We start from the raw sequence: 26,225 nt of genomic DNA, 5'->3' as shown, positions 1-26,225 counted from the left end.
TTTTGTGTGTTCAAAATGCACCATTCAAAGCCACATCATCATTTTTCAATCCTTTCTGACTTCATTTGTTATTTTTCATGCATTTACTAATTATTTTGAGCTATAAGACCCTAAAATTGAAAAGCATTTCAAATGAACTCTGAAAAGGTTGAAAGTTGGCATGATATCATCATTTCATCCACATAGCATGTGCAAGAAAGTTGAGAGGGTTACGGCAAAAACTGGATGCACTTCGTGTACAAAACGGACAATCTCTTTCAAAGTATCAGGATTTCATCCGGAAACTCGTCTGTTACAAAGGGATTTCATTTTTTAAACTTATTTGAACTCCTGACTTTTTGTGTGTTCAAAATGCACCATTCAAAGCCACATCATCATTTTTCAATCCTTTCTGACTTCATTTGTTATTTTTCATGCATTTACTAATTATTTTGAGCTATAAGACCCTAAAATTGAAAAGCATTTCAAATGAACTCTGAAAAGGTTGAAAGTTGGCATGATATCATCATTTCATCCACATAGCATGTGCAAGAAAGTTGAGAGGGTTACGGCAAAAACTGGATGCACTTCGTGTACAAAACGGACAATCTCTTTCAAAGTATCAGGATTTCATCCGGAAACTCGTCTGTTACAAAGGGATTTCATTTTTTAAACTTATTTGAACTCCTGACTTTTTGTGTGTTCAAAATGCACCATTCAAAGCCACATCATCATTTTTCAATCCTTTCTGACTTCATTTGTTATTTTTCATGCATTTACTAATTATTTTGAGCTATAAGACCCTAAAATTGAAAAGCATTTCAAATGAACTCTGAAAAGGTTGAAAGTTGGCATGATATCATCATTTCATCCACATAGCATGTGCAAGAAAGTTGAGAGGGTTACGGCAAAAACTGGATGCACTTCGTGTACAAAACGGACAATCTCTTTCAAAGTATCAGGATTTCATCCGGAAACTCGTCTGTTACAAAGGGATTTCATTTTTTAAACTTATTTGAACTCCTGACTTTTTGTGTGTTCAAAATGCACCATTCAAAGCCACATCATCATTTTTCAATCCTTTCTGACTTCATTTGTTATTTTTCATGCATTTACTAATTATTTTGAGCTATAAGACCCTAAAATTGAAAAGCATTTCAAATGAACTCTGAAAAGGTTGAAAGTTGGCATGATATCATCATTTCATCCACATAGCATGTGCAAGAAAGTTGAGAGGGTTACGGCAAAAACTGGATGCACTTCGTGTACAAAACGGACAATCTCTTTCAAAGTATCAGGATTTCATCCGGAAACTCGTCTGTTACAAAGGGATTTCATTTTTTAAACTTATTTGAACTCCTGACTTTTTGTGTGTTCAAAATGCACCATTCAAAGCCACATCATCATTTTTCAATCCTTTCTGACTTCATTTGTTATTTTTCATGCATTTACTAATTATTTTGAGCTATAAGACCCTAAAATTGAAAAGCATTTCAAATGAACTCTGAAAAGGTTGAAAGTTGGCATGATATCATCATTTCATCCACATAGCATGTGCAAGAAAGTTGAGAGGGTTACGGCAAAAACTGGATGCACTTCGTGTACAAAACGGACAATCTCTTTCAAAGTATCAGGATTTCATCCGGAAACTCGTCTGTTACAAAGGGATTTCATTTTTTAAACTTATTTGAACTCCTGACTTTTTGTGTGTTCAAAATGCACCATTCAAAGCCACATCATCATTTTTCAATCCTTTCTGACTTCATTTGTTATTTTTCATGCATTTACTAATTATTTTGAGCTATAAGACCCTAAAATTGAAAAGCATTTCAAATGAACTCTGAAAAGGTTGAAAGTTGGCATGATATCATCATTTCATCCACATAGCATGTGCAAGAAAGTTGAGAGGGTTACGGCAAAAACTGGATGCACTTCGTGTACAAAACGGACAATCTCTTTCAAAGTATCAGGATTTCATCCGGAAACTCGTCTGTTACAAAGGGATTTCATTTTTTAAAACTTATTTGAACTCCTGACTTTTTGTGTGTTCAAAATGCACCATTCAAAGCCACATCATCATTTTTCAATCCTTTCTGACTTCATTTGTTATTTTTCATGCATTTACTAATTATTTTGAGCTATAAGACCCTAAAATTGAAAAGCATTTCAAATGAACTCTGAAAAGGTTGAAAGTTGGCATGATATCATCATTTCATCCACATAGCATGTGCAAGAAAGTTGAGAGGGTTACGGCAAAAACTGGATGCACTTCGTGTACAAAACGGACAATCTCTTTCAAAGTATCAGGATTTCATCCGGAAACTCGTCTGTTACAAAGGGATTTCATTTTTTAAACTTATTTGAACTCCTGACTTTTTGTGTGTTCAAAATGCACCATTCAAAGCCACATCATCATTTTTCAATCCTTTCTGACTTCATTTGTTATTTTTCATGCATTTACTAATTATTTTGAGCTATAAGACCCTAAAATTGAAAAGCATTTCAAATGAACTCTGAAAAGGTTGAAAGTTGGCATGATATCATCATTTCATCCACATAGCATGTGCAAGAAAGTTGAGAGGGTTACGGCAAAAACTGGATGCACTTCGTGTACAAAACGGACAATCTCTTTCAAAGTATCAGGATTTCATCCGGAAACTCGTCTGTTACAAAGGGATTTCATTTTTTAAACCTTATTTGAACTCCTGACTTTTTGTGTGTTCAAAATGCACCATTCAAAGCCACATCATCATTTTTCAATCCTTTCTGACTTCATTTGTTATTTTTCATGCATTTACTAATTATTTTGAGCTATAAGACCCTAAAATTGAAAAGCATTTCAAATGAACTCTGAAAAGGTTGAAAGTTGGCATGATATCATCATTTCATCCACATAGCATGTGCAAGAAAGTTGAGAGGGTTACGGCAAAAACTGGATGCACTTCGTGTACAAAACGGACAATCTCTTTCAAAGTATCAGGATTTCATCCGGAAACTCGTCTGTTACAAAGGGATTTCATTTTTTAAAACTTATTTGAACTCCTGACTTTTTGTGTGTTCAAAATGCACCATTCAAAGCCACATCATCATTTTTCAATCCTTTCTGACTTCATTTGTTATTTTTCATGCATTTACTAATTATTTTGAGCTATAAGACCCTAAAATTGAAAAGCATTTCAAATGAACTCTGAAAAGGTTGAAAGTTGGCATGATATCATCATTTCATCCACATAGCATGTGCAAGAAAGTTGAGAGGGTTACGGCAAAAACTGGATGCAATTCGTGTACAAAACGGACAATCTCTTTCAAAGTATCAGGATTTCATCCGGAAACTCGTCTGTTACAAAGGATTTCATTTTTTAAAACTTATTTGAACTCCTGACTTTTTGTGTGTTCAAAATGCACCATTCAAAGCCACATCATCATTTGTCAATCCTTTCTGACCTTCATTTGTTATTTTTCATGCATTTACTAATTATTTTGAGCTATAAGACCCTAAAATTGAAAAGCATTTCAAATGAACTCTGAAAAGGTTGAAAGTTGGCATGATATCATCATTTCATCCACATAGAATGTGCAAGAAAGTTGAGAGGGTTACGGCAAAAACTGGATGCACTTCGTATACAAAACGGACAATCTCTTTCAAAGTATCAGGATTTCATCCGGAAACTCGTCTGTTACAAAGGGATTTCATTTTTTAAACTTATTTGAACTCCTGACTTTTTGTGTGTTCAAAATGCACCATTCAAAGCCACATCATCATTTTTCAATCCTCTCTGACTTCATTTGCTATTTTTCATGCATTTACTAATTATTTTGAGCTATAAGACCCTAAAATTGAAAAGCATTTCAAATGAACTCTGAAAAGGTTGAAAGTTGGCATGATATCATCATTTCATCCACATAGCATGTGCAAGAAAGTTGAGAGGGTTACGGCAAAAACTGGATGCACTTCGTGTACAAAACGGACAATCTCTTTCAAAGTATCAGGATTTCATCCGGAAACTCGTCTGTTACAAAGGGATTTCATTTTTTAAACTTATTTGAACTCCTGCCTTTTTGTGTTCAAAATGCACCATTCGAAGCCACATCATCATTTTTCAATCCTTTCTGACTTCATTTGTTATTTTTCATGCATTTACTAATTATTTTGAGCTATAAGACCCTAAAATTGAAAAGCATTTCAAATGAACTCTGAAAAGGTTGAAAGTTGGCATGATATATCATTTCATCCACATAGCATGTGCAAGAAAGTTGAGAGGGTTACGGCAAAAACTGGATGCACTTCGTGTACAAAATGGACAATCTCTTTCAAAGTATCAGAATTTCATCCGGAAACTCGTCTGTTACAAAGGGATTTCATTTTTTGAAACTTATTTGAACTCCTGACTTTTTGTGTGTTCAAAATGCACCATTCAAAGCCACATCATCATTTTTCAATCCTTTCTGACTTCATTTGTTATTTTTCATGCATTTACTAATTATTTTGAGCTATAAGACCCTAAAATTGAAAAGCATTTCAAATGAACTCTGAAAAGGTTGAAAGTTGGCACGATATCATCATTTCATCCACATAGCATGTGCAAGAAAGTTGAGAGGGTTACGACAAAAACTGGATGCACTTCGTGTAGAAAACGGACAATCTCTTTCAAAGTATCAGGATTTCATCCGGAAACTCGTCTGTTACAAAGGGATTTCATTTTTTAAAACTTATTTGAACTCCTGCCTTTTTGTGTTCAAAATGCACCATTCGAAGCCACATCATCATTTTTCAATCCTTTCTGACTTCATTTGTTATTTTTCATGCATTTACTAATTATTTTGAGCTATAAGACCCTAAAATTGAAAAGCATTTCAAATGACTCTGAAAAGGTTGAAAGTTGGCATGATATCATCATTTCATCCACATAGCATGTGCAAGAAAGTTGAGAGGGTTACGGCAAAAACTAGATGCACTTCGTGTACAAAACAGACAATCTCTTTCAAAGTATCAGGATTTCATCCGGAAACTCGTCTGTTACAAAGGGATTTCATTTTTTTAAACTTATTTGAACTCCTGACTTTTTGTGTGTTCAAAATGCACCATTCAAAGCCACATCATCATTTTTCAATCCTTTCTGACTTCATTTGTTATTTTTCATGCATTTACTAATTATTTTGAGCTATAAGACCCTAAAATTGAAAAGCATTTCAAATGAACTCTGAAAAGGTTGAAAGTTGGCATGATATCATCGTTTCATCCACATAGCATGTGCAAGAAAGTTGAGAGGGTTACGGCAAAAACTGGATGCACTTCGTGTACAAAACGGACAATCTCTTTCAAAGTATCAGGATTTCATCCGGAAACTCGTCTGTTACAAAGGGATTTCATTTTTTAAACCTTATTTGAACTCCTGACTTTTTGTGTGTTCAAAATGCACCATTCAAAGCCACATCATCATTTTTCAATCCTTTCTGACTTCATTTGTTATTTTTCATGCATTTACTAATTATTTTGAGCTATAAGACCCTAAAATTGAAAAGCATTTCAAATGAACTCTGAAAAGGTTGAAAGTTGGCATGATATCATCATTTCATCCACATAGCATGTGCAAGAAAGTTGAGAGGGTTACGGCAAAAACTGGATGCACTTCGTGTACAAAACGGACAATCTCTTTCAAAGTATCAGGATTTCATCCGGAAACTCGTCTGTTACAAAGGGATTTCATTTTTTAAACTTATTTGAACTCTTGACTTTTTGTGTGTTCAAAATGCACCATTCAAAGCCACATCATCATTTGTCAATCCTTTCTGACTTCATTTGTTATTTTTCATGCATTTACTAATTATTTTGAGCTATAAGACCCTAAAATTGAAAAGCATTTCAAATGAACTCTGAAAAGGTTGAAAGTTGGCATGATATCATCATTTCATCCACATAGCATGTGCAAGAAAGTTGAGAGGGTTACGGCAAAAACTGGATGCAATTCCTGTACAAAACGGACAATCTCTTTGAAAGTATCAGGATTTCATCCGGAAACTCGTCTGTTACAAAGGAATTTCATTTTTTAAAACTTATTTGAACTCCTGACTTTTTGTGTGTTCAAAATGCACCATTCAAAGCCACATCATCATTTGTCAATCCTTTCTGACCTCATTTGTTATTTTTCATGCATTTACTAATTATTTTGAGCTATAAGACCCTAAAATTGAAAAGCATTTCAAATGAACTCTGAAAAGGTTGAAAGTTGGCATGATATCATCATTTCATCCACATAGAATGTGCAAGAAAGTTGAGAGGGTTACGGCAAAAACTAGATGCACTTCGTGTACAAAACGGACAATCTCTTTCAAAGTATCAGGATTTCATCCGGAAACTCGTCTGTTACAAAGGGATTTCATTTTTTTAAACTTATTCGAACTCCTGACTTTTTGTGTGTTCAAAATGCACCATTCAAAGCCACATCATCATTTTTCAATCCTCTCTGACTTCATTTGCTATTTTTCATGCATTTACTAATTATTTTGAGCTATAAGACCCTAAAATTGAAAAGCATTTCAAATGAACTCTGAAAAGGTTGAAAGTTGGCATGATATCATCATTTCATCCACATAGCATGTGCAAGAAAGTTGAGAGGGTTACGGCAAAAACTGGATGCACTTCGTGTACAAAACGGACAATCTCTTTCAAAGTATCAGGATTTCATCCGGAAACTCGTCTGTTACAAAGGGATTTCATTTTTTAAAACTTATTTGAACTCCTGCCTTTTTGTGTTCAAAATGCACCATTCGAAGCCACATCATCATTTTTCAATCCTTTCTGACTTCATTTGTTATTTTTCATGCATTTACTAATTATTTTGAGCTATAAGACCCTAAAATTGAAAAGCATTTCAAATGAACTCTGAAAAGGTTGAAAGTTGGCATGATATCATCATTTCATCCACATAGCATGTGCAAGAAAGTTGAGAGGGTTACGGCAAAAACTGGATGCACTTCCTGTACAAAACGGACAATCTCTTTCAAAGTATCAGGATTTCATCCGGAAACTCGTCTGTTACAAAGGAATTTCATTTTTTAAAACTTATTTGAACTCCTGACTTTTTGTGTGTTCAAAATGCACCATTCAAAGCCACATCATCATTTGTCAATCCTTTCTGACCTCATTTGTTATTTTTCATGCATTTACTAATTATTTTGAGCTATAAGACCCTAAAATTGAAAAGCATTTCAAATGAACTCTGAAAAGGTTGAAAGTTGGCATGATATCATCATTTCATCCACATAGCATGTGCAAGAAAGTTGAGAGGGTTACGGCAAAAACTGGATGCACTTCGTGTACAAAACGGACAATCTCTTTCAAAGTATCAGGATTTCATCCGGAAACTCGTCTGTTACAAAGGGATTTCATTTTTTTAAACTTATTTGAACTCCTGACTTTTTGTGTGTTCAAAATGCACCATTCAAAGCCACATCATCATTTTTCAATCCTTTCTGACTTCATTTGCTATTTTTCATGCATTTACTAATTATTTTGAGCTATAAGACCCTAAAATTGAAAAGCATTTCAAATGAACTCTGAAAAGGTTGAAAGTTGGCATGATATCATCATTTCATCCACATAGCATGTGCAAGAAAGTTGAGAGGGTTACGGCAAAAACTGGATGCACTTCGTGTACAAAACGGACAATCTCTTTCAAAGTATCAGGATTTCATCCGGAAACTCGTCTGTTACAAAGGGATTTCATTTTTTAAAACTTATTTGAACTCCTGCCTTTTTGTGTTCAAAATGCACCATTCGAAGCCACATCATCATTTTTCAATCCTTTCTGACTTCATTTGTTATTTTTCATGCATTTACTAATTATTTTGAGCTATAAGACCCTAAAATTGAAAAGCATTTCAAATGAACTCTGAAAAGGTTGAAAGTTGGCATGATATATCATTTCATCCACATAGCATGTGCAAGAAAGTTGAGAGGGTTACGGCAAAAACTGGATGCACTTCGTGTACAAAATGGACAATCTCTTTCAAAGTATCAGAATTTCATCCGGAAACTCGTCTGTTACAAAGGGATTTCATTTTTTGAAACTTATTTGAACTCCTGACTTTTTGTGTGTTCAAAATGCACCATTCAAAGCCACATCATCATTTTTCAATCCTTTCTGACTTCATTTGTTATTTTTCATGCATTTACTAATTATTTTGAGCTATAAGACCCTAAAATTGAAAAGCATTTCAAATGAACTCTATAAAGGTTGAAAGTTGGCACGATATCATCATTTCATCCACATAGCATGTGCAAGAAAGTTGAGAGGGTTACGGCAAAAACTAGATGCACTTCGTGTAGAAAACGGACAATCTCTTTCAAAGTATCAGGATTTCATCCGGAAACTCGTCTGTTACAAAGGGATTTCATTTTTTAAAACTTATTTGAACTCCTGCCTTTTTGTGTTCAAAATGCACCATTCGAAGCCACATCATCATTTTTCAATCCTTTCTGACTTCATTTGTTATTTTTCATGCATTTACTAATTATTTTGATCTATAAGACCCTAAAATTGAAAAGCATTTCAAATGAACTCTGAAAAGGTTTTGTTTCTACTTACAACAAAAAACTTATTTATTTTATTTCTAATTACTTATGTATTTTATAAAAAATGAACGTAGAGGCACTTATAGAGAAAATTCAACCTAAATTCATAATAAAATTTCTATGAAATTTAATATGAATTTAAGTCAAATTTCCTGTATAAGGGCATCTATTTTCACTTTAAGAGCATAGAGGGACGGGCTTATAAACTGGTGTGAGCGCCCTTCGGTTGGTGAGGTGGGACTAAACACTGGCCGCAACTAGGACCACCCCTTTAGTCCCGGTTTGTGGTATGAACCGAGACTAAAGGGTGGTGGGCCAGGAGCGTAGCCCATTGGTCCCGGTTTGTACCACCAATCGGGACCAAAGGGTCCATACGAACCGGGACCAATGCCCACGAGGCCCCGGCCGGCCCCCTGGGCTCACGAACCAGGACCAATGCTCACATTAGTCCCGGTTCGTGACTGAACCGGGGCTAATGTGAAAACTGCCCTGTGACCTAAGCCCTGTTTTCTACTAGTGAAAGTTGAGATAACAAACAATCAGAGAGAATCATACATGGAAGGAAACTATCTCTTGGAGATCTAATCATGGCCAATCTAAAATTAATAGATCGGAGGTCATATATTTCTATAAATAATGCAGAAAATAAGTCATATGAATCCATGAATAAAACATGTATAAATTGTTATGAAATGACAATTTATCACACCACAACAAACACACCATAAAAATTACATGGACTTTGCTAACTTCCACCCAGTCGGAAGTTAAGCAACACATCCGCACAATTTTCCTCTTTTCTAATTTCCTAATATTCATGCATGCATTAACTTCACCTTATTTCTTTTTTTTGGGCGTGTGCACTGTCTACTAGCAGTTAATTTGCAGCTACTAATCATATACATGCAGGAAAAAACTAAATTGATGATGTCATCAAAGATTCTTCCCAATGCGAAAATCAAAATATTTTGTAGCTCAAACCGTCGCTCCGATTGAAAAACCGTTTTCATACAAAAGATCCTCACGAGAAGATCTTCGAAACAAGATCCCATATTAATATGTTTTGACAACTTTATTTTGGGATCAAAAGTTATCAGGCTCAGGCTAAGTAAGTTATCACGTCTCTGGTTCATGAGTTACCATCTTGTTACAGAAATTACCGAGCCATAAAAATGGTCAACCAACCTTTTTCCAAGGTGCAAATGAACCAGAGGAAATAAATAGGTGATGTCATCCTAGATTCCCCCTATTTCAATACTTCAAAATGTTTTATAGCTCAAACCGTCGGTCATATTAAAAATCTGTTTTCACATAGAAGATTTGTTGCGACGAGACCTTCGAAACTAGATCCCATATTGATATGTTTCGACGACTATTTTTCGGATCAAAAGTTACCGGGCCCAGACTAAGTAAGTTATCATGTATGTGATAACTAAGTTACATCTTGTTTATGTTGAAATTACCGGGGCATAAAAATGATCCTTCTACCTTCTCCCCATGTGCAAATGAATTAGAGGACAAAAAAGCGGATGTCATCTTAGAATTTCCTCTATTTTAAAACTTCAAAATGTTTTGTAGTTCAAACCGTCGGTACGATCGAAAAACCATTTTCACATAAAAAATCCGTCATGAATAGAGCCTCGAAACTAGATCGCATGTTGGTATGTTACGACGACTTTTTGTAGATCAAAAGTTACCACTAATGGGCTAAGTAATTTATCATGCATGTGCTACATATGTTACCATGTTGCTTACACGGATATTACCGGGGCATAAACCTGGTTTGTCTAACCTCCTAATCATCTCAGGTTAAAATTACCGTGGTGTTTGTGCGTGAGTTATCACGTATACAATACCTATATTACAAAACTATTTACACAAACGTTATCAGGGTATGTTTTTAAACAACCCCATCGCAAAAGTTATCAGGACTGAGGCACATATGTTTTTAGGCCTGCGATGTGTAAGTTATCATGCTATTCATGATGAAGACATAGACCTGGGGTAGGGTCATAGGCCTGACCCATTACCCTATCCAGGACCATTATTAAAGAAATGAAGAAGTCCAAAGACAATAGGAAGGATCCAGCCAAGGCGTCGAGTGTCATCCACTCGACTGCTCAACCACTCGGAGATCTGTCCTTCCTATGGTCACGACTATATGAAGAACCACTCGACCTATTGAAGACCAGGGGTTGACCAGCATCTCAACGGTCAGGCATTCACTCCGTAGTCTTCAATACCATTTATAACACTTAATGCTGGCGTTAGCAGTAATGCCCCCCTCTTTATGTACATTGAACCCCTTGTAATGTGGGCTGGCTGGGGTCCTGGCGCACTCTATATAAGCCACCCCCCTCCACTGGCACAAGGGTTCACACCCCCAGTAATACTCACACGCATAAACCAATCGACCGCCTCCGGGCTCCGAGATGTAGGGCTGTTACTTCCTCAGAGAAGGGCCTGAACTCGTAAACCTGCGTGTACAACTTCACCGTAGCTAGGATCTTGCCTTTCCATACCTACCCCCCTCCTCTACTGTCAGACTTAGAACCACGATAGTTGGCGCCCACCTTGGGGCAGGTGTCTTAGCGACTTTTCGGTGAGGTTGCATTTTTTCCGATTCCCATCATCATGGTTTCCGGCGGAGGACTGGCTGAGGGCCGCAAGATCCGTCTCGGCGCGCTCACCTTCATCGCCGACGACTCCGCCTGGCTCCAGGAGGCTCCACTCGACGTGGAGGCGCTCCCCGTCGGCGGGGCGACGCACTTTCGCGCGTGCGTTCGCGGCGTTCTCCTCCGGCAGCAGTCGACTCAATACCAGTCGGCTCCCACGATGTCTTCACTCCCCACTGCACGCCGCCACAAGCGATCCGGTCGGTCGCGGCTTCAGCGATGGGTGACGCATGCGGTGGCCCGCCAGTCGGCTACTCCGCAAGTCGCGGCGATCGAGCCCGACGAAACTCTTTACGGCCTGTTCGATCTGTCGACTGGCTCCGCGGAGACTGCGTCCGAGTGCGACAGCAGTGATCCTGCGGCGGAGGTTTTGATGGTCAACGGACCACGCAGTCCCCCTGGCTTCCCTCGCGAGGACGGCGGTGATGGCAACGGCAATCCGTCGCATGCCCACGAGGAGTACCGTCCCGAGCCACTTTGTTCGCAGCAGAGGGAAGAGCTCCGCCGCCGCAACATGGATGCACTCCATACTCCCATCACTGGAGAGACCCCCGAGGCTCGGGCCTTGGAAGAGGTGCGCTTGGTCAATTTGGCTGAACGCACTCGACTGGATAATCTCCAGCGGGCTCTCGACGAGCACGCTCGGCAGCGCATCACTGATTCCAGTCGACGGCAACTTTTTCCACCACCACCGCAGGTATATCGCACGCTGATTGAAAATCTCACTGCCGCGGCTCGTATAGCAGAGTCGATTCAGCCCTCCCAATTGGAGGCTGGCCGCGGTTTGCTATAGATCCGAGCTTTACTCCGGGCGGCTGGAGAGCAGAACACAGCGGTGTCTCAGTCGCGGAATAGGATCCACAGCAGATCTGTGAGGGCAGACACGGTTCAGTCGGCCCATAGCCCAAGATCGCCCCCGAGGCATGAGGGACGTGAGCCCCGACAAGATCGGCACAGGAACTATGAGCAGTATGACCACTAACCCGATCAAGACGATCGCCGTCGAGTGCACACCCCTCCTCCGAGGAGTGGGTCGAATGTGCCCCGGCAACATGATGACAGACGCCCCCGCAGTGAGGGCGCGGAGGTCCAGTCGACCCCAGGGAACCAGGCTTTGACGCAAGATCGATTCTTGTCCAAGGTCTGGTGGACAGAAACAGAGTGCACCGAGAGGGCCGTGACCGGGATCAACCGACTGGCAGCAGAGTTCATGTCTCGGGTCCCGAGTGTTTTAGCAGAGCCATCAGGGCCGCAGTGATTCCTCCCAACTTCAGGTTGGCGACTGGGGTCAGCAAATTCACTGGTGAATCCAAGCCTGATACTTGGCTAGAGGATTACCGAGTGGCTGTGCAAATTGGAGGCGGTAATGATGAGGTAGCCATGAAGCACCTTCCCTTGATGTTGGAGGGCTCGGCCAGAGCGTGGTTGACTCAGTTGACACCAAGCAGTATAGATAGCTGGGAAGAGCTCGCCCGAGTGTTTGTCAGGACCTTTGAAGGGACTTGCAAACGACCAGCAGGGCTGATAGAGCTGCAGCATTGTGTGAAGAAACTGAATGAAACCTTGAGGGATTATATTCAGAGGTGGACCACTTTGCATCACACAGTGGAGAATGTATCTCAGCACCAAGTTGTTTGTGCCTTCAAGGAAGGCGTGAAATATCGGGAGCTAGTCTTGAAGTTCAGACGGACAGGAGATATGTCCTTGACTCGGATGATGGAAATAGCCACTCGGTACGCTAACGGTGAAGAAGAGGATCGACTCCGTAGCGGAAAGAGTAAACCAGTCGGCCAGGATGCCGGAGGTACATCCACTCGGAAGCAGAAGCGTAAAGCTGAGCCTGCTGCTCCTGGTGAAGCTTTGGCTGTGACTCAGGGGAAATTCAAGGGGAAGGCCAAAGGACCCTGGACCCCTAAGAAAGTAAAAGACCAGGCTAGAAATGATGTGCTGGACTTACCGTGCCACATCCATACCAACAAAGATGAAGAGGGCAATTTCATTTACCCTAAACATACCACTCGACAGTGTCGACTCCTGATCCAACAGTTTCGAGAGAAGCAGTCCGGCGACAAGGAGAAAGGGTTGGACAAGAGTGAGGATAAGGAGGAAGACGAGGATGGTTTCCCCAACATCAACTCCACCCTGATGATTTTTGCTGATGTGGAAAGCAAGAGTCGACTGAAAGTAATCAACAAAGAGGTGAACATGGTTGCCCCGGCAACACCCAGTTATCTGAAGTGGTCTCAGACTCCCATTACATTCGACCAGTCTGATCACCCAGCGAGTATAGGCACCCCTGGGAGGCAAGCGTTGGTGGTCGACCCTGTGGTGGAAGGCACTCGACTGACCAAAGTGTTGATGGATGATGGCAGTGGCCTGAACATCCTTTACGCAGAGACTTTGAAACAGATGGGCATTCCGATGTCCAAGTTGAGTGAAAGTAACATGAGTTTCCATGGTGTCATACCTGGCAAGAAGGCACAATCACTCGGCCAGATTGCCCTTGATGTGGTTTTCGGTGATTCAAAAAATTACCGCAAAGAGAAGTTGACGTTTGAAGTCGTGGATTCCAGAGTGCTTATCATGCTATTCTGGGCAGACCTGCTTATGCACGTTTTATCGCTCGACCATGTTACGTGTACCTCAAATTGAAGATGCCCGGTCCCAGAGGAGTGATCACTATTACTGGCAATCGGCAAAAAGCAGAGGAATGTTTTCAGAAAGGATCCAAAATTGCTGACGCACAAATGGCAGTAGTTGAATAGCAAGAGTACCAAAAGAACGCAGATCCGAGTGATTTGCTACGAGCCAAAAAGCCTGCTACTGACTCTGCATTTCAGTCGACCGGTGAAACGAAGCCAACTCATATTCACCCGACTGATCCCAATGCTGCTCTGACTCATATTTCAACGACGCTCGACAGCAAATAGGAAGAAGCGCTCATCCAGTTCCTTCGTGAGAACTGGGACATCTTTGCATGGAAACCCTCTGACATGCCAGGTGTGCCCAGGGGACTGGCTGAGCACCGTTTGCGAGTCGACCCAAAAGCAAAACTAGTCAAAGAGCATCTTCGACGGTCCGCCATACAGAAGAGAAAAGCAATCGGCGAAGAGGTGGCTCGGCTCCTAGCGGCTGAGTTCATCCGAGAAATTTACCACTCCGACTGGTTGGCCAATGTTGTCATGGTCCCCAAGAAGGACAATTCGCTTCGCATGTGCATTGACTTCAAGCATATCAATCGGGCCTGCCCGAAAGATCATTTCCCTCTGCCCCGCATCGACCAGATTGTTGACTCAACTGCGGGGTGTGAGCGACTGTCTTTTCTAGACGCTTATTCCGGGTACCATCAGATCCGTCTGTATGGTCCCGATGAGATAAAAACGGCTTTCATCACCCCTTTCGGGTGCTTCTGTTATGTCACCATGCCATTCGGTCTCAAGAATGCCGGAGCCACATTCATGAGGATGATTCAGAAGTGCCTGCTCACTCAAATCAATCGGAATGTGGAGGCGTATATGGATGACATCGTGGTCAAGTCACGCAAAGGTTCCGACCTGCTGGCTGACCTCGCCGAAACCTTTGCCAACTTGAGAAGATATGATATCAAGCTAAACCCGTCGAAGTGCACAATCGGAGTCCCCGGTGGGAAGTTACTCGGCTTCCTCGTTTCCAAACGAGGGATCGACGCGAACCCAGAGAAAGTTGGCACCATCCTCTGAATGAAACGCCCCGTGTGCGTGCATGACGTTCAGAAGCTCACTGGATGTTTAGCTGCCTTGAGTCGATTCATTTCTCGTCTTGGTGAAAAGGCCTTGCCTCTTTACCGACTGATGAAGAAATCCGACAAGTTTGAGTGGACTGATGAAGCTGACGCAGCATTTGCAGAGCTCAAAGCCCTGCTTTCCACCCAGCCGGTGCTCGCTGCCCCAATCAGTAGAGAGCCTTTACTGCTTTATATTGCAGCCACTGGTCAAGTTGTCAGTACGGTACTCACGGTCGAGCGAGAAGAAGAGGGAAAAGCTTATAAAGTTCAGCGCCCAGCATATTATCTTTCGGAAGTTTTGAGTCCATCCAAGCAGAGATATCCACATTATCAGAAGCTTGTCTATGGAATCTATATGACCATGAAGAAGGTTGCTCACTATTTCTCTGATCACTCCATTACAGTCGTCAGTGATGCACCACCGTCTGAAATCTTGAACAACAGAGATGCAACTGGTCGAGTGGCGAAGTGGGCAATTGAACTTCTTCCGTTAGATATCAAGTTTGAGGCAAAGAAAGCTATCAAGTCCCAAGCAGTCGCTGATTTCCTCGCCAAGTGGATTGAGCAGCAATTGCCGACCCAAGTCCACTCGGAGGATTGGACCATGTTCTTCGATGGCTCCAAGATGCTGAACGGTTCCGATGCTGGGGTGGTATTGGTGTCCCCCCGAGGAGACAAGCTCAGTTATGTTCTCCAGATTCACTTTGATTCTTCCAACAATGAAGCTGAATACGAAGCTCTCCTGTACGGGTTGCGTATGGCCATTTCACTCGGCGTCCGTCGCCTCATGGTTTACGGTGACTCGGATTTAGTGGTTAATCAAGTGATGAAGGAGTGGGACGTCAGAAGCCCAGCCATGACTGGTTACTGTAATGCAGTGAGAAAGCTGGAGAAGAAGTTTGAGGGGTTAGAGCTCCATCATATACCCCGACTGAAAAATCAAGCAGCTGATGATTTGGCGAAGATAGGCTCCAAGAGAGAAGCTATTCCCAGCAATGTGTTTCTGGAACACATTCACACACCTTCAGTTCAGGAAGATCCTTTCACTGAAGAGCCCCCACAACCAAAGAGTGCTACCGATCCGACTGAAGTTGAAGTCCCAGCCGTGGTCGACTTGATCATGGAAGCTTTGGTCATTACTCCCGATTGGACTGTGCCGTACATTGCATACATTCTTAGGAAGGAACTCCCAGAGGATGAAGAAGAAGCTCGTCAGATCGTCCGTCAATCCAAAGCCTTCACTGTGATTAAAGGACAGCTGTTCAGGGAAAGTGTGACCGGAGTCAGTCAGAAGTGCACAACACCAGAAGAAGGTGATCCTAAATGACATCCACTCGGGGACCTGTGGCCACCATGCGTCCTCTCGGACCATCATGGCTAAAGCATACCGAGCGGGATTCTTTTGGCTGCGCGCGAATGAAATGACAAAGGAAATAGTGGACAAGTGTGAAGGTTGTCAATTTTACTCCAACATGTCCCACAAGCCTGCATCTGCTCTAAAGACCATTCCACTTGTCTGGCCTTTTGCTGTCTGGGGGTTAGACATGGTTGGCCCTCTGAGGACGGGCAGGAGTGGTTTTACTCATGTGCTCGTGGCAGTCGACAAGTTCACTAAATGGATCGAAGCCAAGCCCATCAAGAATCTTGAGGCCAGTACTGCTGTCAGTTTCATCAGAGAGTTGACATTCAGATATGGTGTGCCACACAACATCATCACTGACAATGGATCGAACTTTGATTCTGATGAGTTCAGAGCTTTTTGCGCTTCTCAAGGTACTCGAGTCAACTATGCTTCAGTCGCCCCTCCCTAGTCGAATGGACAAGCAGAAAGAGCAAATGGATTGATTCTTAAAGGGCTCAAACCTCGACTGATGCGTGATCTCAAGCATGCAGCCGGCGCTTGGGTTGATGAACTTCCGTCAGTACTTTGGGGTTTGAGGAAAACTCCCAATCGGTCGACTGGCTGAACCCCGTTCTTCTTGGTCTATGGGGCTGAAGCCGTACTTCCGAGTGACTTGCTTCACAATGCACCCCGAGTCGAACTCTTCTCAGAAGCTGAAGCAGAGCAAGCACGGCAAGACGCAGTAGACCTCCTGGAGGAAGAAAGAGAAATGGCCCTGATCCGGTCGACCATCTATCAGCAAGACCTGCGTTGTTTCCATGCCAGAAACATGAGAGGCCGAGCCTTTCAGGAAGGGGATTTAGTTCTTCGAGTGGATCAGCAGAAACCACACAAGCTTGCCCCAGCTTCGGAAGGTCCCTTCATCGTTACCAAAGTACTTCACAATGGAGCGTACCACCTCTACAACGTCGAGCACAAGAGAGACGAACCACACGCTTGGAATGCGGAGCTGCTCCGCCCCTTTTATACCTAAACACTCGGTCTGTCGAGTTGTAATAAGAAATACTTGTTTAGTGTGGTTGTCAAAGACAGAGTTTTTTGCAGTTATCCAAATATGATTGCCGTCGAATATTCTTGTGTTTAAAATCCCCCAGTGGGTGACTTAGCCGCGAATCTGCTTCGCCTAAGTTTAAAAAATCCTACCGAGTGGTGAGCCAGCCTCCCACTCGGAGGCTTAGCTGTAGTCCAGTACTCGCCTAAGTTTGAAAAAATCCTACCGAGTGGTGAGCCAGCCTCCCACTCGGGGGCTTAGCTGCAGTCCAGTACTCGCCTAAGTTTGAAAAAATCCTACCGAGTGGTGAGCCAGCCTCCCACTCGGGGGCTTAGCCGCAGTCCAGTACTCGCCTAAGTTTGACAAAATCCTACCGAGTGGTGAGCCAGCCTCCCACTCGGGGGCTTAGCTGCAGTCCAGTACTCGCCTAAGTTTGAAAAATCCTACCGCGTGGAGAGCAACCCTCCCACTCGGGGGCTTAGCTGCAGTCCAATACTCACCTAAGTTTGAAAAATCCTACCGAGTGGAGAGCAACCCTCCCACTCGGGGGCTTAGCTGCAGTCCAGTACTCGCCTAAGTTTGAAAAATCCTACCGAGTGGAGAGCAACCCTCCCACTCGGGGGCTTAGCTGCAGTCCAGTACTTGCCTAAATTTGAAAAATCCTACTGAGTGGAGAGCAACCCTCCCACTCGGAGGCTTAGCTGCAGTCCAGTACTCGCCTAAGTGATAAAAATCCTATCGAGTGGAGAGCAACCCTCCCACTCGGGGGCTTAGCTGTAGTCCAATACTCGCCTAAGTTTGAAAAATCCTACCGAGTGGAGAGCAACCCTCCCACTCGGGGGCTTAGATGCAGTCCAGTACTCGCCTAAGTTTGAAAAATCCTACCGAGTGGAGAGCAACCCTCTCACTCGGGGGCTTAGCTGCAGTCCAGTACTCGCCTAAGTTTGAAAAATCCTACCGAGTGGAGAGCAACCCTCCCACTCGGGGGCTTAGCTGCAGTCCAGTACTTGCCTAAATTTGAAAAATCCTACTGAGTGGAGAGCAACCCTCCCATTCGGAGGCTTAGCTACAGTCCAGTACTCGCCTAAGTTTGAAAAATCCTACCGAGTGGAGAGCAACCCTCCCACTCGGGGGCTTAGCTGTAGTCCAATACTCGCCTAAGTTTGAAAAATCCTACCGAGTGGAGAGCAACCCTCCCACTCGGAGGCTTAGCTGCAGTCCAGTACTCGCCTAAGTGATAAAAATCCTATCGAGTGGAGAGCAACCCTCCCACTCGGGGGCTTAGCTGTAGTCCAATACTCGCCTAAGTTTGAAAAATCCTACCGAGTGGAGAGCAACCCTCCCACTCGGGGCTTAGATGCAGTCCAGTACTCGCCTAAGTTTGAAAAATCCTACCGAGTGGAGAGCAACCCTCTCACTCGGGGGCTTAGCTGCAGTCCAGTACTCGCCTAAGTTTGAAAAATCCTACCGAGTGGAGAGCAACCCTCCCACTCGGGGGCTTAGCTGCAGTCCAGTACTTGCCTAAATTTGAAAAATCCTACTGAGTGGAGAGCAACGCTCCCACTCGGAGGCTTAGCTGCAGTCCAGTACTCGCCTAAGTGATAAAAATCCTATCGAGTGGAGAGCAACCCTCCCACTCGGGGGCTTAGCTGCAGTACAGTACTCGCCTAAGTTTGAAAAATCCTACCGAGTCGAGAGCAACCCTCCCACTCGGAGGCTTAGCTGCAGTCCAGTACTCGCCTAAGTGATAAAAATCCTATCGAGTGGAGAGCAACCCTCCCACTCGGGGGCTTAGCTGTAGTCCAATACTCGCCTAAGTTTGAAAAATCCTACCGAGTGGAGAGCAACCCTCCCACTCGGGGGCTTAGATGCAGTCCAGTACTCGCCTAAGTTTGAAAAATCCTACCGAGTGGAGAGCGACCCTCTCACTCGGGGGCTTAGCTGCAGTCCAGTACTCGCCTAAGTTTGAAAAATCCTACCGAGTGGAGAGCAACCCTCCCACTCGGGGGCTTAGCTGCAGTCCAGTACTTGCCTAAATTTGAAAAATCCTACTGAGTGGAGAGCAACCCTCCCACTCGGAGGCTTAGCTGCAGTCCAGTACTCGCCTAAGTGATAAAAATCCTATCGAGTGGAGAGCAACCCTCCCACTCGGGGGCTTAGCTGTAGTCCAATACTCGCCTAAGTTTGAAAAATCCTACCGAGTGGAGAGCAACCCTCCCACTCGGAGGCTTAGCTGCAGTCCAGTACTCGCCTAAGTGATAAAAATCCTATCGAGTGGAGAGCAACCCTCCCACTCGGGGGCTTAGCTGTAGTCCAATACTCGCCTAAGTTTGAAAAATCCTACCGAGTGGAGAGCAACCCTCCCACTCGGGGGCTTAGCTGCAGTCGAGTACTCGCCTAAGTATGAAATACATCCCGAATGAGGATTGACCTTCCCATTCGGAGATGCGGCCACACGCTCCGTCCCGATCCGCAAGGACGACGAGGTGCAGGTCGACTGCTACCTTCAGTTCAGAGCTGTGCCACAAGTATAACATACGCTCCGTCCCGATCCGCAAGGACGACGGGGTGCAGGTCGACTGCTACCTTCACCTCAGAGCTGTGCCATAAGTATAACGTACACTCCGTCCCAATCCGTAAGGACGACGAGGTGCAGGTCGACTACAACCTTCTTCTCAGAGCTGCGCCACAAGTATAACGTATATTACATCCTTATCTGCAAGAACTGCGAAGTGTAGGTCGACTGTCTCTTGCCACCGTGAAGCTGCACTGACCAAAAAGTTATGTCGAGTGAAAGAGCAAGTACTACTCGAAAACAAGTGCAAACATATTCAGAAATAAACCAAATTCGGATAAATCCTAAGGTTTCGACCTGCGGATTAAAGTACTCGAGCATCAAGCCCGAAGGAGTTTAACGATTACATTATCACTCGGCATGCCGAGGCAAATAAAGGTGGAGCATAAAGTTTTTCGGTCACTCGGCAGGAGAAGGACTGGCTGGATCACAGAAACTGTCGAGGTCTATGCTGTCTGCGATGCGAGTGGCGGCGTCGAGGAAAGTATCCATGAAGGACTGGAAGTTGAGCTTTTTGGTGTTGGCAACCTTGAGCGCCGCCAACTTGTCCTCGTTGACGTCCTTTCAATGCACTCGAACCAATGACAGAGCGACATCGGCACCACAGCGAGCAGATGGTTTTTTCCATTCTTGCACTCGTCTGGGGATCTGATTCAGTCGAACCATCAGAAATTCGAGGTCGGGAGACAGTTCCGCCTCGGGCCAGAGTTCAGCATCAACTTGAATCATCGCCGCCTTCAAACGAGTGAGATAAGCAACAGCGCTGTTCATGCGAGATTCCAACCGCAGCACGTTCATTGCAATGTCATCCGCGACTGGACAGTGTACGGGATCAAGATCTGTCTCGACCCGCCCAGTTTCTTCTTCAAAGTTTTGGCAAAATTCTGCACAGTCAAGTGAACAGTGAGTCGACAGATGAAAAAAAACTTATCAGTCGACAACGTCAAGACAATCGAGCAACAAATACCTTCAAGCTTTGAGACCAGTTTTGCAGCAAGCTGGCCCAGATAAGACTCTAACTCGCCCTTCTTAACCTGGAGGCTTCCAGCCTTATCAGTCAGCCTGTCCTTGTCCTTCTTTAGTTGTTCAATTTCCTGGTTGGCGTCTGAGATGGCGGTCTTGAGAGTGGAATTCTCCTCTTCCAGCTTACCGACTGAAGCTAACTTCTTGTCAGCAAGCGTCGTTTTCTCTCGCGCCTCCTTTTGGGCAGCAGCAAGATCGAGGTCCTTCTGCTCTAGAGCCTGCTTCATTTTCTCTAAAGAAACAACATTCTTCAGACGACCTTGAAGTTGACGGTTTTCACTACGCACATCTGTTCGAGTGGAGTCACTCGGTTCAAAGTGACTAAGACACACGCGGAAAAATACAAGTCGTAAGATGAACAGTCGACAATTGATTACCTCCCATGGCAGTCACCTCGTCACGAGCGGTCTTGAGGTTTTTCTGAGCCAGTTCCAAATCAAGATTGAGGCTGATTTGTTGCTGGTTCAGTACAGAAATCTGAGCTCCAAGATCACAGGACTTCTGCAATCAGCATATAAGTTATATCAGTCGACAGAAACGATAGTGAAAAGTTACTCTAAGACTACCATCGAATCAAACATTCAACGGCAGTCTCGGGGACTACACCCAGTGGGTGTACTCAGCGTGCCCCCACTGGTTCGATTCAACACTCGGCATGGTCTGCCCAGCACGAGTAAAAAAATAGAAGGTTGTTCTTAGACCATAGTCGACTGCCCGCAGTCGACCACGGTCTCGGGGACTACGCCCAGTGGGCGCACTCAGCGTGCCCCCACCGTTTCGACTCAACACTCGGCATGGTCTGCGCAGCGTCGAGTGAAGAAATTTAAACTAAGACCACAGTCGACTACCTACAGTCAACCATGGTCTCGGGGACTACACCCAGTGGGTGCACTCAGCGTGCCCCCACTGGTCCAACAGTGCAAGAACTACGACTTGATGTGTGGTGCAAACTCATGATAGATGCACATAAAGTTCCAAAACGCTCATCTACGTCTCCGTCGACTCAACCTTAGTCGACCAAACAAGACTTATACAACCTCAGGACAGATGCACCCAGTGGGTGTTCGGAGTGAAATCAAATGGGAGATAACCGACATTGACATTGGCCTGCAGAGCGGTGCTAGCATTGTAGGCCACCTGACTGGCCTCGTGTATCACCTTCACTTGTTCCATAACAAGGGTCACATGGCGAAGAGCCTCCCTAGCAGCACTTGGTGGGTCGTCCGGGGTCTGATACGCGGTAAAGAGCGATGATTTCAAAGCAGTCAAGGCAGGGACCTGCGCTGAAGCAGGAGGAGCTGGGTTAACCGACCCCGACGGGCGATCAGTCGTCAGCAGGTCGGCGAACGAAACATTGGTCCGGACTGGATCTCCAGTTCGCTCGACCACCGCTTCAGAGACTGGGACCTCAGGCACCCTCCTGCTCGAGCCTTTGCTCTTCCTCTTCCTCTCCTTCGGAGGCATCTCTTCTTCTTCGTCATCAGGAAGCACAACAATATCTCGCAGAGCTGCAACAAGAAGAACAAACGACACAACATCAGTCGACCGACAATTCAATCGATGAAAACAAGCTTTGACTAAGTGGACTCACCAGCTCGAGAGGAGGCCGCGTCATCGATCTCTTCATCCCTTGTAGTCTTGTCAACATCCATATCAGTTGCAGCAGAGACAGGGCTGGACAAGTTTGTCACCCACTCGGTCAGATCAGAAAAATCAGTCGGCACAAAGGAAAGATATGAGAGGAACACGTTACCTAGAGGCGACAGGCACGTCCATCTTGATCTTTGGCAGGGTCTTCCGAACCTTGGAGGGGTTAGCCTTGGGTTGCTTGGTGGCTTTTTCCGTCAGCTCCGGAGTCAAAGACCGGGCTCGCTTGTGCGCTTGGGTGCTCGAGGCTACTGCCTTACCATGCCCACCAGCCGGGTCGTGATGTTGCTTCGATCGACGTTCAGTTCGGGGCGGCGAGTCGACCTCCTCTTCCTCGTCCGACTCCTCGCTCTCATCATCATCGTCGTCGTCGTCTAGAGACTCCCAGTCTGCGTTCTCTTCCGCGCTGTCCTCCCCCTCTTGGTCTTGCGCTGGAGCCTGTTCACCGTTGGGCATCGAGTACGTCTCGGTATAAATCTGCAAAACGGGGAGTCGAGTGAAAATCAGTCGAATTCATGGACAATCGGACTGCACAGTCAGGAACAGTCGGGATAAAGGTCGTACCTTGTCGGGCAGATTACCGTCGCGGAAAGGCACCACTCTCCTGGCTCCTCTGGGGTTGTCTTTGTTACCAGTGATGCTTGACAACCACATGGCCACCGTTTCAGCTGATACTTCTTCAGGATGCACCCGAGCAGAGTCACTAGGCCCAGTATACATCCACATGGGATGATCACGATACTGCAGGGGCTGAATCCGTCGACTGAGAAACACTTCTAGCAAATCCATACCAGTGACTGCTTGATTTATCAACTGAACCACCCTCTCGACCAGCATATTAGTCTCTACTTGTTCGGCAGCGGTCACTTTCAAGGGAGAAGGAGTTTGAGCACGGTCAAAAGTAAAAGGAGGAAGTCCAGTCGGTTGTCCAGGAGTTGCGAGGTCCTGGCAGTAGAACCAGGTCGACTGCCCACCTCTAACTGACTCGGGAAAGGTCATGGAAGGGAAAGAGCTCCTCTTCCTCTTCTGGATGCCTAAGCCACCGCACATTTGGATGACATGGGTTTTCTCGTCACTCGAATTTGTTTTCTTCACCGTCTGGGAGCGAATGGTGAAGAGAGGTTTGAACAGACCCCAATGCGGTCGACACCCCAGAAAATTCTCACACATGGATACAAACGCAGCAAGATAGATGATGGTGTTGGGAGTGAAGTGATGGAGTTGGGCACCGAAAAAGTTCAGAAATCCCCTGAAGAAGGCGTGTGGGGGAAGAGAAAAACCCCGATCGACATGGGTCGCAAGCAGTACGCACTCACCGGTTTGAGGCTGCGGCGCCATCTCTCTCCCCGGCAGCCTTGCCGCACCCTTCGCAACCAAGCCGGACTCCATCAGCTCATCCAAGTCCTCTTGCCGAAGCGAAGATTGGATCCAGTTGCCTTGGATCCAACCCGCCGGCAGCCTCGAGCGCGATGTCGACCCACGGTTCGGCTTCTTCCCCTTCGCCACCCCCGCCATCTTCTTGGCGCGCTCCAGCTCCTTCATTTTGTCCTTCGCCATGGCGGTAGGGCGGCGGAGCCAAGACAGAGGGACTGGATGTCGCGGAGGGGCAGAGGAAGGAGGAGAAGAAACAGAGATGAATAGTACCAGCGCCTCGGTCCCCCGTCGCCTTTTAAGGGCTCATTTCCGAGTGACTGACGGGTGGGACCGAGAATCTTATCAAATCCCGCTGCAGCCGTGCGCGCTGTACGTGGTGAAAAAGGCGGCGCAAAAATCGAGGCGCCCCTGCTTATCCGTCCCGTCATCTTCGGCATGTCCCGTCCTGCGCGCTTCCCCGAAAATTTCGAATCCCGTGAGATCCGGGATACGTTGCGATCAATCGCGCCGGAGATTCAACGCACCAGAGCAACACTCGGCGGATAGCATTATGAATTCAATCGACGATTTCTGAATCGATCGAGGCGACTGGAATAAAGCTGAGGTCCTATCATTAGCCTCTACGCAAGCAAAAAGGCCGCGAAACACAAGAGTCAAGACAAGATCAACCTCAACCCTATTTCACTCGGTCCTCAATCCATTCGGGGGCTAATGATGAAGACATAGACCTGGGGTAGGGTCATAGGCCTGACCCATGACCCTATCCAGGACCATTATTAAAGAAATGAAGAAGTCCAAAGACAATAGGAAGGATCCAGCCAAGGCGTCGAGTGTCATCCACTCGACTGCTCAACCACTCGGAGGTCTATCCTTCCTATGGTCACTCGACTATATGAAGAACCACTCGACCTATTGAAGACCAGGAGTCGACCAGCATCTCAACGGTCAGGCGTTCACTCCGTAGTCTTCAATACCATTTATACACTTAATGCTGGCGTTACCAGTAACGCCCCCCTCTTTATGTACATTGAACCCCTTGTGACATGGACTCGCTGGGGTCCTGGCGCACTCTATATAAGCCATCCCCCTCCACTGGAACAAGGGTTCGCACCCCCTGTAATACTCACACGCATAAACCAATCGACCGCCTCCGGGCTCCGAGACGTAGGGCTGTTACTTCCTCGGAGAAGGGCCTGAACTTGTAAACCTGTGTGTACAACTTCACCGTAGCTAGGATCTTGCCTCTCCATACCTACCCCCTCCTCTACTGTCAGGATTAGAACCACGACAATTCACACAATAGTTACTGGGAGGATATGTCATCAGCCCCCTCCCCAAAGTTATCAGCACCGTGGCACATAAGTTATCAGGTCCGCGATGTGTGAGTTACCATGCTATTCGCATAAAAGTTACATTTCATCAACCACCCCTGCCCCCCCCCCCCCCACACACACACACCGGCGGCAAAGTTACCAGGACAGGGTACATAAGTTATCAGGTTTGCGATAAGTGAGTTACCATGCTATTAACATTAAAGTTGTCGTGGGTATATTTTATCACCCCCTCGCCAAACTTATCAGCACCGAGGCACATAGGTTATCAGGTCTGCGATGTGAGTTACCATGCTATTCACGCAAAAGTTACTTGGGAATATTTCATCAACCCCTCCCCCATGTCAAAAGTTATCAAAGACTGAGGTACATAAGTTATCAGGTCTGCATGCAATATGTGAGTTACCATGTTATTCACATAAAAGTTATCATGAGGATATTTCATCAACCACCCCTCCCCCCCCCCCCCCCCGGCTCCTCCGAGATAGTGGAGGGAGCGGCCCCGCGCCTTCTTGATCGGGGGCGGCAACTCCTCGACGGCGAGACGGTGGCGGTGCGACGATGACGATGGCGCGTGCATGCGGCGGGACTGGCTGCATGGCGGGAACGTCGGCTCCTCCTTGACCCGGCGTCCAATATAGATGCCGAGGTAGTGCGGGGGCGAGGCTGGCTCCTCCTTCATGTGGAGTCATTGTCGACCACATCATTAACACCATCCTCACCACCATTGAAGCATCCATGAAGACACGAGTCCAAATGTAGCACCCGTCAAAGACTCAGCCCTTGCGGATACACAAAACTTTCTCTAGAATGAGACGTGATAAATTTAGTATGAGAAGTTTGAATACTTTTGCATGAGCAGCCTGATTACTATAGCATGTACAACAACA

General features: G+C 45.1%; 1 pseudogene; it reads right to left on the bottom strand.

Moving 5' to 3' along the window:
• LOC123056117 (protein DEFECTIVE IN EXINE FORMATION 1-like) overlaps positions 1 to 26,225 on the bottom strand; it is a 174,656-nt pseudogene that overhangs the window by 97,934 nt on the left and 50,497 nt on the right.

Source organism: Triticum aestivum, chromosome 2D (genome assembly GCF_018294505.1).
Source record: "Triticum aestivum cultivar Chinese Spring chromosome 2D, IWGSC CS RefSeq v2.1, whole genome shotgun sequence".
In the NCBI taxonomy this organism is placed as follows: domain Eukaryota; kingdom Viridiplantae; phylum Streptophyta; class Magnoliopsida; order Poales; family Poaceae; genus Triticum; species Triticum aestivum.
This window is presented reverse-complemented; position numbering and strand designations above follow the sequence as displayed.